General features: G+C 34.9%; 1 pseudogene; it reads left to right on the top strand.

Annotated features, from left to right (window-relative positions):
• The first annotated feature begins 12,164 nt into the window (after nucleotides 1-12,164).
• LOC124986390 (G2/mitotic-specific cyclin-B2-like) lies at nucleotides 12,165-13,396 on the top strand (annotated as a pseudogene).
• The last annotated feature ends 434 nt before the right edge of the window (nucleotides 13,397-13,830 follow it).

Raw genomic sequence — 13,830 nt, 5'->3', positions numbered from 1 at the left:
CATTAACTTACTTAAAATGAATAATGCATGGCAAGGAATGAGTCCCTGAAGTTCAGAAACGGGATTTGACTCTGTTTTAGTGCATTGCGCAGACAAGGCAAGGGCAATTCTCATTAAGGAGTTGAGCAAAAAGTCATAGACTGGTGAGGCACAGAATAATTACACATCCTCCCCAAAGACAAAGAACATTAATAATGTTACCTCACTCATACCTCAAGGATCAGGACTAAAGGAAGTGATTACGACATATAGCAATTGTCTCCAAATGTTCCTGCAAGAGATCTGATTAAATTTTTATGATATGCTGAGATACTCTTTTCTTTCATATGTTTTGGAAAGACAATAAGTCTAAAACAAATGTATGAGACAATGAAGACAAAGTGAGGAAAAGTAATCTTTATCCTTCTCTAGGTTAAATTGTTTCATTGCATTATTAAACATTAATATGTTTACCTCATCATTAAAAATCTATATTTATTAAATAGCACCTAAGTGTGTGCTTTTAATGGGCAGCTATTAAAATAAAAATGAATTCTATTTTCTGCCATATGCTAAATTGAACCCTATATTGGAAATTCTTTGAATACTATATTGGAAATTTTAAGTACATCTTAGACAATATTCAGAGTATGGCTATGAGTGTATTCTACAATGCAAACTCTCATATTTTAATATAACTAAGCAGTTAACAAAAGTTAGTAAAAGTTAACTCTATCACTATTGAACAATTATTCAGTAGTTAAAACAGATCACATAGAGAAAGTAACCACTCCTCATAACTTTATATTTACTTTTTAATAATACTTAGATTTTTTAAATAATTTTTAAATATAAAAGCATGCACATGATGAAATAATAAAAATAAATGATGCATGAGATTGTCTTCCAAAAATATTCAGATATTATTATAATGAAAGTATTTTTAAATACTTCTTTAAATTGTTTTTAAAAATGAATCCTTATTAACATCCAGAATATATAAAGAACTAAAAAAATGTAACACAAAAAAGCAAATAATCCAATTAATAAATGGGTAAATGAATTAAACAGAGACTGCTCAAAAGAAGAAATACAACCTGGTGCACTCCTGTAATCCCAGCAGCTCAGGAGGCTAAGGCAGAAAGATCCTGAGTTCAAAGCCAGCCTCAGCAATTTAGCAAGGCCCTAAGCAACTTAGTGAGTTCCTGTCTCTAAATAAAGTATTTTGTTTTTACAAAGGGCTGAGTATATGGCTCAGTGCTTAAGTGCCCCTGGGTACAAAAAAAAAAAAAAAAAAGGAAGGAAGAAAGAAAAGAAATACAAATGGCCAACAAATATATTAAAAATGTTCAATATCTTTAGAAATTAGAGAATGCAAATCAAGACTACACTGATATTTCATCTCACTCCAGTCCCAGTGACAGACATCAAGCATACAAACAATAGCTGGGCATGGTGGCACATACTTGTCATTTCAGAAATTCAGGAGGCTGAGACAAGATGATTGCTAGTTTGAGGCCAGTCTCATCAACATAGCAAGACCCTAGGCAACTTAGCAAGACCCTGTCTCAAAAACAAAAAATATAATGGGGCTGGGATGCAGTTCAGTGGGTAAAGTGCCCCTGAATTCAATTCCCTGTGCGCGCGCACACACACACACACACACACACACACACACACACACACAAATAATAATAAATGCTGAAGAGGATATCGGGGAAAAGGAACACTTTTACACTGTTTGTGGGATTGCAAATTACTTCAACCATTATGGAAATCAGTATGGAGTTTCCCCAAAAGACTAAGAATGGAACTACCCTATTACCCACGTGTATCACTCCAGTATTTATTCTAAAGAATTAATATCCAATAAATAGAGCAATACATGAAGACCTGTGTTTATAGCGGCAGAATTCATATAGTCAAGTTATGGAACCAACCTCGGTGTCCGTCAGTGGATGAATGAATAAAATGTGATATAATACACAATGAAGTTCTATTTAGTAATAAAGAAGAGTGAAGTTTTGTCATTTTCAGGAAAATGGATAGAACTTGAGGGCATTATGTTAAACAAAATAAGTCAAACTCTGAAAGTCAAAGGTTGTGTTTTTTCTCATATGTGAAAGAGAGGAAAAAGGGGGGTAAAAGGTAGGCAGGGGCGCTTGCAAAAAAAGAAGAGAGACCAGTAAAGTAAAAAAAAGAAAACAGCAGGAGGGAAAAGGGAAGAAAAAGGGGAAATACTGGGGAAAAATACTGATCAAATTATTTTGCCCTATCACGTGCATGTGTGAATATATGTAACAACAAATCCTGCATCTTGTATAATTATAATGCAACAATGGTCACATTTTTGAAGACATCACATTTGATTTTCATTACTCATAAAGAGGAAGGAAGTACACTAACTTAAATAAATATATAGATAGAAAACAGTTTTTAGTGAGAAGAGCTTATTGGTGCTATATAGTGCCTATGTTAAGCATATGCACGTGTTTGTGTTTCTGCATGTTGTATGTTTTAAAATTAGATTTAAATTAAATCACTTTTATGTTTCCTTTTCCAATACAGAAAACGAAAGCAAAGATTTACTAGACAAAATTCAGAAAACTCTTTTCGGAGCATTCTGTGTGTAAATAGCAGGTCAAGGTATTGATATTCACCAAACCACATCACCTAGCAATCTCTAATTCTCATGAATGAGGTAAACTCAGTACAGTTGTGAAGACTTTCTCTCTCAGTCTCATACTAACCAATGCTTCAAGGACAGTTCATGTCAGGTTGTTTATGGATATGGATTAATAGTAAATACAGACAAAATAAATCCATTGTATTGTTTTGTCCTGGAGAATAAGGAGCACAGGATATGAGACATCAAAGAGGGAACCCAAATACTTGAGCATTTAAAAACACAATTGTTTATTAATGCAACATAGCACCTAGATTAGCAGGTGTTAATTCCCCATCATGAAAAAACTATCTTTAAAAATCTAATATCTACCTAGTTATTATTTTAAAAAACAAAACAGAAAGAATAATTGAACTCTTCTATTACCAGGTATTTTATTATTTGAGTATAAAAAATATTAAAATATAACACAAGTACCAGTACGTGAAAGTGAACGTTGCTCAGTCATGAGGAAGAGATATAGGAAATATCTGTATGTGAGCACATTACCCCATTCTAAACTGGCAGTTTTTTAGTTAAAACTTGGAAATGACAAAAGATAATTGTGTTTCCTTCTGAACAGCTAGACTTCCATCTCTGATAATCATGACTGAGTTTAGTACCGTTAGTCCATTCATTTCATCTTTATCTGAAAAAAGTACAAAATAAAAGAGACTTTAATCAACCAAATAAGCAGCGTTTGGGTACTAAACAATTTTGGTCTTAAATTGGGTCAGTAATATATCTGAAAACATCTTGGTCACAACCTCAGTTGGATAGATGACTGTAGTAGTGCTGAAATATCTCTTGGCTGGACTTTAGTTAAAGAGACTCTTTTCTGTAGAAAAAGTACATCAGCTGCATGCTTATACAGCTAGAACATTAGGTAAAACCAGTCTGGGGATTATCAGAAAGGAGTTAATCTAAAGAAGTAGTTCTCAAGTTTCAATGAATACAACTTCTCCAGGGAACTGGTTACTAGGATAGTTTCCGGGACTTACCCCAAGAGATTTTGATTCAATTGGTGTGGGATTGGCTCTAAGAAATTGCTTTTAATGAGCACCTAAACCACTGCTAGTATATGGGGTACATTTTGAGGAGCACTTATGTAAAGGCAAAAGCCCAACCCTGAATGATCCCTAGAAAATCAATCTACTTACATTGTTTTCCTAATTGCTTAGATTAAAAGTAGTTGAAAGATATTAAAATGTAGGGAATTTTTGTGGAAAGCATAATAACCTATCCAGTGTTCACTCTCACGAGGGTTAGTTTCTCAGAGCCTTCATACTTTCTTTCCTTTTAGTTGTTATCTCCCCTTATTTACACACACACACACAGACACACAGACACACACACAGACACACACACAGACACACACACAGACACACACACACACACACACACAGACACACACATAGACACACACACAATTGATTTATTGTTCCATTTAAAAGTAAAGCAAAGTATAAACATTCACAATTCTTTGTAGGGTTTTACAAAGTAAGAAGTACTGTTTGATGTACTTTTAATGTCAACTGAAAAGACCCAGAAAATATAAAACAAAAAAATATGCATTAGCCAAGTATATTCACCAAACTCCAAAATGTTTGAAGAGCCATTACTGTATAAATGAAAGATAAAAACAGACTAAAGACTTGATGCCAACAAATAAAAAATTAAGATGAAATGACTAACTTCATAGACACAAAATTCAAAAAGATGGACAAGAAAAATAGAAAATCTGAATTATTCTATATGTATGAAATAATCATTCTATATCTATAAAATTATTGGACATGCAATTAAATGCCTCTCTACAAAAAAGCACAAAATTCTTTACCAATGAACTCTGACAAAACATTGAAGAAAAACTATGTTTAATCACTCTCAGAGCAAGAAGTGAGACTACTTGAGTTTGCAGCATTTCCATAACTTTGGTAGCAATCATTGAAGGCCATGTTAAGAAAAGAAATACACAAATCTCTTCCAAGAACATAGTTGCACACATCTTAAACAGTGTTTTAGCAAGCTGAATTCAGTAAGATACGAAAAAAAGAAGAAGAAAAATCATGACAATGTTGAGTTTCTTTATAGAATGCAAGGTTATTTTGACATTTGGAAGCCATCATATATCATCATATTAATATTCTAAAGAGAAAAAAATTGCATAATCTTCCCAATTCAATACACATGCCTCCCCAAAACTAATCAAATTAAAAGGAGGGAGATCATTGCTAATACAAAGAGGAGAATATTTTTAAAAACACATACATTGTATTTGAAGGAAAAATACTAAAAATTTTTCCCCATGAAATTCAGATTATGATCATAGCTCTGTTTAGATTATATTGAGGGTTCCAGTGTTCAATAACATAGTAAAAACAAATAGTTGGAAAAGAAAACAGTAGTTCTTCACAAGTAATCCATAAGGGTAAAATGCAAAAGAAATACAAAAGGTCTTATGTTCTACTCATCAGTTTTTTCCAGGAGGTTCTTTTTCTACTATAAGGCAGCTACGAATGTATTGTTTTCCATAATTAGAAAGTGAGCGACTCTGTGTATATACTGGATTAGTATACTTTCATATACTTCCTTGCTCTGTAATTGAAAGGGCCCAGATGCAACACTCCAGGAAAAGCATCAGACCTACTATCCAGACCTTGGTTTCTAATATCTTTCTCCAATAAAAATAATCAGGGTTTGCTGGGGAAGAGGGAATGGTTTATTCTAGGACAGGAGCAAGAAATACACAAGAAAAGTCCACAGTATTTTGTGATGGCAGAAAGCAAAGAAGTTCTCAAAGAAACCCTACAACAATGGGCAGAAGGAGGTCAAAGGGACACAGGAGTCAGTTGAAAGAGCTCCAGAGAGCCAAAGCTAAAGTAATTTAAGCAACAAAATAAATAAAGTAGTATTGCCTTATTACAAGAACATAAAATATATATCCTTGGGTTCATACAGATACAAATACATGATTAAACAATAAATTAATAGTAAAGAATAGACAAATCTCCTATGTATATAAATTCCAGATGAGTTCTATAGATACTCTGCAATCCAGGACATGAAGCATAGAGCTTCACGTTTTATATGTGGGCTGTGCATAATGACTTGCTTCAAAAGCATACAGTATGAAAAGGAATGGAAACAGTAACTTCTTAGAGGAAACAACTGAAAAAGAAACTATTTCAGCAAGGAGATCAAGTTTAATGACTACAGTGATAAAGTTGCAGAAAGTGTCTTTTATATTCTATCATGAGAATAGCACGTTACCTTTCTGGTTTTCCTACCACAAGCCCATAACTCCAAGCTAATCATGAGGAAAATGTGAGGCAATTATCAATCTGGGAATATTCTATAAAATACCTATCCAGTCGTCCAGTAAGCTTCAAAACTGTGAAGGTCATGAAAACAAGAAATTTCTGAGAAACTATCACAGTCTAAAGAAGCCTAAGCCAGCATGAACTTGATACCAAAACCAGACAAGAACATGACCAAAAAAAAAAAAAAAAAAAAAAAGAGGAACTATGGGCAATAACCCTGATGAACATGAATACAAAAATTCTCAGCAAAATAGTATCAAGTCAAATGCAGCAACACATTAATTAAAAAGATCCCTCACCATGATTGATCAAATGGAATTCATTCCAAGAATGAAAAGTTAGCTCAACATAAATCAATAAGTGGAATAGATCACATCAATCTAACAGAAGACAAAAACCATGTGATCATTTCAATAGACACAGAAAAAGCATTTGATAAATTCAATCTCCCTTCCAATAAAATTTCTTAATACCTTAGGTACAAAAGAAAAGTACCAGATTACAAAACTAAACACCTAAGCTCATACTGAATAGAGAAAAGTTGAAAGCTTTTTCCTATAAGATCTGGAACAAAACAAGGATACCCATTTTTACAACTTCTATTCAACATTGTAGTCAGAGTAATAAAATAAAAGACATCCAATTTGGAATGGAAAAAGTCAAATTGCTCCTGTTTTTAGGTAACATGATTACAATGTAGAAAGTCCTAATGATTTCACCAGTAATCGTATTAGAATTATAAAATGGGTTCAGTAAAGTTTCAGGCTATATAATCAACATACAAAAACAAGTAGTGTTTCTATTCATCAGAAGCAAACTGTCTAAAAAAGAAATGGGGAAATCAATCTCATTTATAATAGCTATCAAAAATTGAATAACTAGGAATAAATTTAACCAAGGGGGATAAACATCTCTAAGATTAAAGATATTAAAAATTGAAGAAAGAAAATAAAGAAAAATATATAAGTGGAAAGACATTCTGGGTTCATGGATTGGAAAAATCAATATTACCAAAATGTCCCAAAGGCATCTTTATATTTAATGCAACATTTATCAAAATATCAATGTCATACTCTACTAAAATAGGAAAAATCCTAAAATTCATAAGAAATCAGAAAAAATTGCTAAATTATCTTGAGCAAAAAGGATGAAGTTCGAACTATCACACAACCTGTCTTCAAAATATACTACCAAGCTATAGTAGTAAAAATAAAAGATACTGTCATAAAATCATACCCATAGATCATTGGAACATAATAAGGAACTCAGAAATAAACTCACACATGGTCACATGAATTTCAAAAAAGGTGTCAAAAAACACATTTAGCCAAAGACCCTCTCTTCAATAAATAGCTCTGAGAAAAATGGATATCAATAAGTAAAAGAATGAGGCCAAAGAATTCCAAGATGATGGCTCAGAGAAATTCACAGTGTTTTTAGCAGCTTTCCAAGAGTGAATTTAATAAGCAATTTTGCAGCAATAGTAAAGTACAGAAAGTGGAGTCAAAGCAGGGTGATAACTCACTGAACTACAATTCAGAGGAAAACAAATATATTGCCTTCTAGAATAGAAATTGATAGAATTAATAAAGTCAATGGAGGACGGTGGTACTGTCGGGCATGCTGTGGCTCCGTAGGGAGGGGAAGTGCTCCTTCCTCAGGAAGAAAGACACTTTTCCAGAAGCTTAAGGAAAACAGGTGCTAACAGACATATCCACAAGTGGAACAGATTATAAATTCAGGAAAGCTAGGCTGTGTTTTCTGGGGAGAAAGCCTAGAGTTCCTAGTTGGAGAGAGAAAGGGCCATCCCCAAGAGTTCCCTAAATCTTCCTAGCAGTGGTGATCATAGCTGGGGAAGCACTAACATCTTTTTTTTTTTTTTTTATTGTAAACAAATGGGATACATGCTGTTTCTGTTTGCACATGGAGTAACAGCATACCATTGGCATAATCATTCATTACGATGTTTGATGTTTGATTCATTCTGTTATTTTTTCCTTCCACCATCCCTCCCACCCCTGTTTTCCCTCTATACAGTCCTTCCTTCCTCCATTCTTGCCCCCACCCCCCATTATGTGTCATCATCCACTTATCAGCGAGATCATTTGTCCTTTGGTTTTTTGAAATTGGCTTATCTCACTTAGCATGATATTCTCCAATTTCATCCATTTGCCTGCAAATGCCATAATTTTATTATTCTTTATAGCTGAGTAATATCCCATTGTATATATATGCCACAGTTTTCTTTATCCATTCATCAATTGAAGGACATCTAGGTTGGTTCCGCAATCTGGCTATTGTGAATTGAGCAGCTATGAACATTGATGTGGCTGTATCTCTGTAGTATGCTGATTTTAAGTCCTTTGGGTATAGGCTGAGGAGTGGGATAGCTGGGTCAAATGGTGGGTCCATTCCAAGTTTTCTAAGGAATCTCCACACTGCTCTCCAGAGTGGCTGCACTAATTTGCAACCCCACCAGCAATGTATGAGTGTACCTTTTTCCCCATATCCTCACCGACACCTATTGTTGCTTGTATTCTTGATAATCGCCATTCTAATTGGGGTGAGATGGAATCTTAGTGTAGTTTTGATTTGCATTTCTCTTATTACTAGAGATGTTGAACATTTTTTCATATGTTTGTTGATTGCTTGTCGATCTTCTTCTGTGAAGCGTCTGTTCATATCCTTAGCCCGTTTGTTGATTGGGTTATTTGTTTTCTTGGTGTAGAGTTTTTTGAGTTCTTTATATATTCTGGAAATTAGCGCTTTATCTGAAGTATGAGTGGCAAAGATATTCTCCCACTCTATAGGCTCTCTCTTCGCATTGCTGATAGTTTCCTTTGCTGAGAGAAAGCTGTTTAGTTTGAATCTGTCCTGGTTGTTGATTCTTGCTTTTATTTCTTATATTATGGGATTCCTGTTAAGGAAGTCTGATCCTGGGTTGACATGTTGAAGATTTGGACCTACTTTTTCTTTCATAAGATGCAGGGTCTCTGGTCTGATTTCAAGGTCCTTGATCCATTGTGAGTTGATTTTTGTGCAGTGTGAGAGATAGGGGGTTAGTTTCATTCTCTTGTATACGGATTTCCAGTTTTCCCAGCACCATTTGTTGAAGAGGCTATCTTTTCTCCATTGCATATTTTTGGCACCTTTGTCTAGTATTAGAAAATTGTATTTATTTGGGTTTGTGTCCATGTCCTCTATTCTGTACCATTGATCTACCTGTCTATTTTGGTGCCAATACCATGCCATTTTTGTTACTATTGCTTTGTAGTAGAGTTGAAGTTCTGGTATTGCGATACCACCTGTTTCATTCTTCCTGCTAAGGATTGCTTTAGCTATTCTGGGTTTCTTATTCTTCCAGATGAATTCCATGATTGCTTGCTCTATTTCTGTAAGGTACATCATTGGGATTTTAATTGGAATAAGCACTAACATCTTGAAAAGACTTATTGAGCAGACTTGGAACTCCAGTGGTTTACCACTGTTTATTCATTTCCTTCTTTTTATTTTTCTACATGTTTCCATTTTATTGTCTTTTTATTTTTCAGTTGGGTACTTGCTATACTTGCTTTTTAAATATACAAAGTCAAAAAGTCACACAGGCAATAGTTTTCACTGAATTATTGGTGCCCAAACTTAACCCCTTTCTGAGCATAGCACAACCCTCTGGGCAAAAGCAAAGAATGCCTCATCTGGAATTGGACAGATTGATCTGTGAGATAGAGTGTGACTGACAGGGGACAGGAATCTGGGTAGGAGGGGATTAGATGCAATATCCCCAGCCCACCTCTCCCCAGGGACTCTTCTGAACAAAAGGCACAATTCGCAATTCAAGCCAGATCAGTTTACAGAGAAGGAGGGTAAAGGTGTTGGTCAAATGCCCTGACAGACTCCACTCTCATCCCAGGACAAGGCAACAAAGGCATTCTGAAAGAGAAAAACAGCTTACCCCAACCCCAGCCCTGCCTGCAAAAGAAGACCTGCTCAGGCAAGAGGAGGTGGAATTTTGCATACAAGACTCACCTGAGTCTGGTTGACTTGGAGGAGGAGCTGAAATCAAAAGAGATTACATTTTGAAGTCTTCATTACAGCTGGCAGTTTCTAAAAACCAAAACGCCAGGTACAAAAGACTATTTTCAAAGACTTCTGCAACAATTAATCTGAACCACTGAGTGATAATTAACATATTAATTGATATTAACTAATAACTAGTCTCTCCTACAACTATTCCACATCAAACCCATTTTCTGCACCCACTTCACTCTTCCCATTTTAACCTCAGTCTCCTCACCGTCCCCCACTGTCTTCTTTGCATTTTTCTTTTATTTTTCCCTGTCTTTATTTTTTATCCCATTTTCAAAGTCAATATAAATTTATTAGTATGTAGCCATTTTTGCCTGAATTAGTCCTCACCGCATTCCTCCTCAGTTAAGAGAATGATAGAGATCTTTAGAAATTACATTTATAGTATATGTTGATATGTGATTTATTTTTTAACCACTGCTGTTACTTGCACTCTCTCCTTTCCAAAAGGTGTTGGAGGTTGAAATTAACATTTGGATTTCACTGAGAATGTGCTGACACTAAGATGTACTGACAGCACAGGACAAATGGCCCCCTCATAAAAGAGGAAGAGAAATCCATTTCAGCACACGTACAAGTCTAATACCTCTGAAAACATCAAATAATAGACAAAGAAGCCCACACCTCTCCCACCAAATTTAAAATTCCCCAACAAAGGAACCTGTAATTGTTGAAAGGGATGAAATTTCAGAGAGAGATCACAAAAAAATATTGATTTTTAAAATGGTTGCTGAGCAAAAGTAAGAGCTAAGGAAAGAAGTAAGAAAGTAACCACCAGAGATGAAAGATAATTTCAATAAGACATAGAGATTCTGAAAAGAAGTCAGTTAGAACTCCTGGAAATGAAAGACACGATAAATTAAATAAAAATTTTACTTGAAAGCATGACAACAGATTAGTTTATGTAGAAAAACAGATCTTCAGACCCTGAAGATAGGGTATATGACCTTTAACTCTACAAAAAGTAACTCTTTTCAAACAATAAAGAAAAAAAATAGGATCATGATAAAAAAATATATATAAGAACTCAGTGACAACATTAAGAAACCAAACATAAGTCATTGGAATTGAAGAAGGCATGGAAATGCAGGCTAATCATATTAAGAACTTTTTCAATGAAATAAGAGCAGAAAATTTTCCAAACTTTAAGAATGAGGATAGCCACATAAAGAGGCATATAGAACACCAAATAGACAAGAGCAGAAAATAACCTCTAGAAGGTATATTATAATCAAAATACCTAACATGGAGAATGAGAATATATTAAAAGCCACAAGAGAAAATCAGGTCATATTTAGAGGAAAACAAATAAGGCTCACTTCTGATCACTCAGCTCAGACTCTAAAATCCAGGAAGGCCTGGAATTAGATAACCCAAGCTCTGAAAGAGAACAATTGCCAACCAAGATAGTTATATCCAGCAAAGCTATTATTCAGAATTGAAGAAAAAGAAAATATTTTCAATATCAGGATAAATGAAAAAAATTCATAACCACTAAGACAACACCATAGAAAATGCTTGAAAAAATGCTATACACAGAACAACCTTATAACAAACCACAGAACGACCAAATGAATGAAGTTCACTAGAAGAGCAATCAAGGAAATAAAAATTAGGAACTAATTAAATATATGAAACAAATCAAAATGGAAGGAAATAATAAACATTGCTCCACAATATCTTTGATGGTAAATGGTCTCAAGTTTCCAATTGAAGTATATAGACTGGCAGATGGATTTTAAAACCTATCTAACTATAGTTGTTCTCAAGAGAATCATAAGCAAAGACATTCACAGGTTGAAAATAAAGGGGTGAAAAAAACATTCCTTGCAACTAGTTCTCGAAACAAACAGGAATATTCATATTAAAAAAGAACAAAGCAGAGTTCAAGCAAACAACCAGAGGAGAAAGCAATTTCACTAAATACAGGTAGAGAGAACTCTCCAACAAGAATATATAATGAGAAGTCCTAGAACAAGGAGACCTGGCAGAAGATTCCAGTGGCGCAGGCCGAGAGAGCAGGCCCAACCACACCGGAGACACTAGCTCCATTCTGCTCTGGTCAGTGTCCCTCCTGGGCTGGGCTGGCACACTTGTCTTTCTTTTTCCTCATGGCGCTGCTCTGACACCTGACAGTGTCCACTGATTTGGAGAATATTGACACAGCAGTTAATTCTAAAGCTACAAGTCATATGCCTGTCAGGTGTGGGATTTTAGAAGAAATTGGAAATAAGAATTGAACAACCAGAGCAGCATAAGTAGTGAAGAACACACAAAATACCAAAGTGTCAGTTCAGCCCATCCAAGAAACACATGTCAACAACTGAAACCTACCACTTCTATGAACCCAGTACAGATGGCAATGTGGACTCCAAAGGGTCCTTCTCCCACACCCGAGGATGTCTCCATGAAGGAAGAGAACCTCTGCCAAGTTTTTACTGATGCTTTGCTCTGCAAAATCTAGGACATTGATAATGAGGATTGGGAGAACCCTCAGCTCTGCAGTGACTGTGTTAAGGATATCTACCAGCATTTAAGCAGCTTGAGGTTTTGCATTCCATAAACCCACATTTCCTAGATGGAAGAGATAAAAATGGATGTTTTCGTGCCATCCTGGTGGACTGGCTGGTTCATGTCCACTCAAGTTTAGGCTTTGGTAGGAAACTCTGTACATGTTCTTGCTGTCATGGATCAATTTTTACAGGTTCGGCCAGTCTTCTGTAAGAAATTTCAGTTGGTTGGGATTACAGCTCTACTCTTGGCTTCCAAGTATGAGGAGATGTTTTCTCCAAATATAGAAGACTTCATTTATATCACAGACAATGCTTATATCAGTTCTCAAATTTTCAAAATGGAAACTCTAATTTCGAAAGACCTGAAGTATGAGTTGGGTTGACCCTTGACCTACACTTCTTAAAGCAAGCATCGAAAGCTAGGGAAGTTGATGTTGAACAGCACACATTAGTAAAACATTTGATGGAGCTGACTCTCATTGACTATGACATGGTGCATTACCACCTTTCTAAGGTAGAGCAGCTGCTTCCTGCTTGTCTCAGAAGGTTATAGGTCAAGGAAAATGGAACTTGAAGTAGCAGTATTACACAGGATACCCAGAGAATGAAGTAATGGAAGTCATGCAGTACATGACCAAAAATGTGGTGAAAGTAAATTAAAAATTAACTAAATTCATTTCCATCAAGAATAAATACGCTTGCAGCAAACTCATAAAGATCAGAATGATCCCTTAGCTGAACTCCAACTCATCAAAGACCTTGCCTCCCCTCTGACTGGGGAGGTCCTAGGCTGCCTCAGCTTCACCCATGCACTTTTTCTTACTGTGTGAAACTCTTGATTTTATACATAATCTTCTGGTCTATTTCAAGAAACCTCTTCTCAGACTAATTTTCTAAATGTATAGTGAGGAAAAATAAAGCTATTGATTTTTCTTAAGGAAAAAATACACATATATATTATATATATATATATATATATTATATATGTGTATATATTTTTTTTCTTAAGGAAAAAATACACACACACACACATATATATATATATATAAAATGATAGTAAATATTTATGAACTAAACATTGATGCACCTAATTGCATAAAGCAAACACTCCTGAAGTTTCAGATAAAACCCAATACTATAATACCAGGTGATTTCAAAACACTCCTCTCAACAAGTGATGGGTCATTGTGACAAAAACATCAATAAAGACAATTTTAATACCATAAATATTATTATAATACTACAAATTAACTATACATAGCAG

The sequence above is a fragment of the Sciurus carolinensis genome, chromosome 6 (genome assembly GCF_902686445.1).
Source record: "Sciurus carolinensis chromosome 6, mSciCar1.2, whole genome shotgun sequence".
Classification (NCBI taxonomy): Eukaryota; Metazoa; Chordata; class Mammalia; order Rodentia; family Sciuridae; genus Sciurus; species Sciurus carolinensis.
The sequence above is the reverse complement of the archived record's forward strand: the minus strand, read 5'-3'. Positions and strand labels throughout refer to the sequence as shown.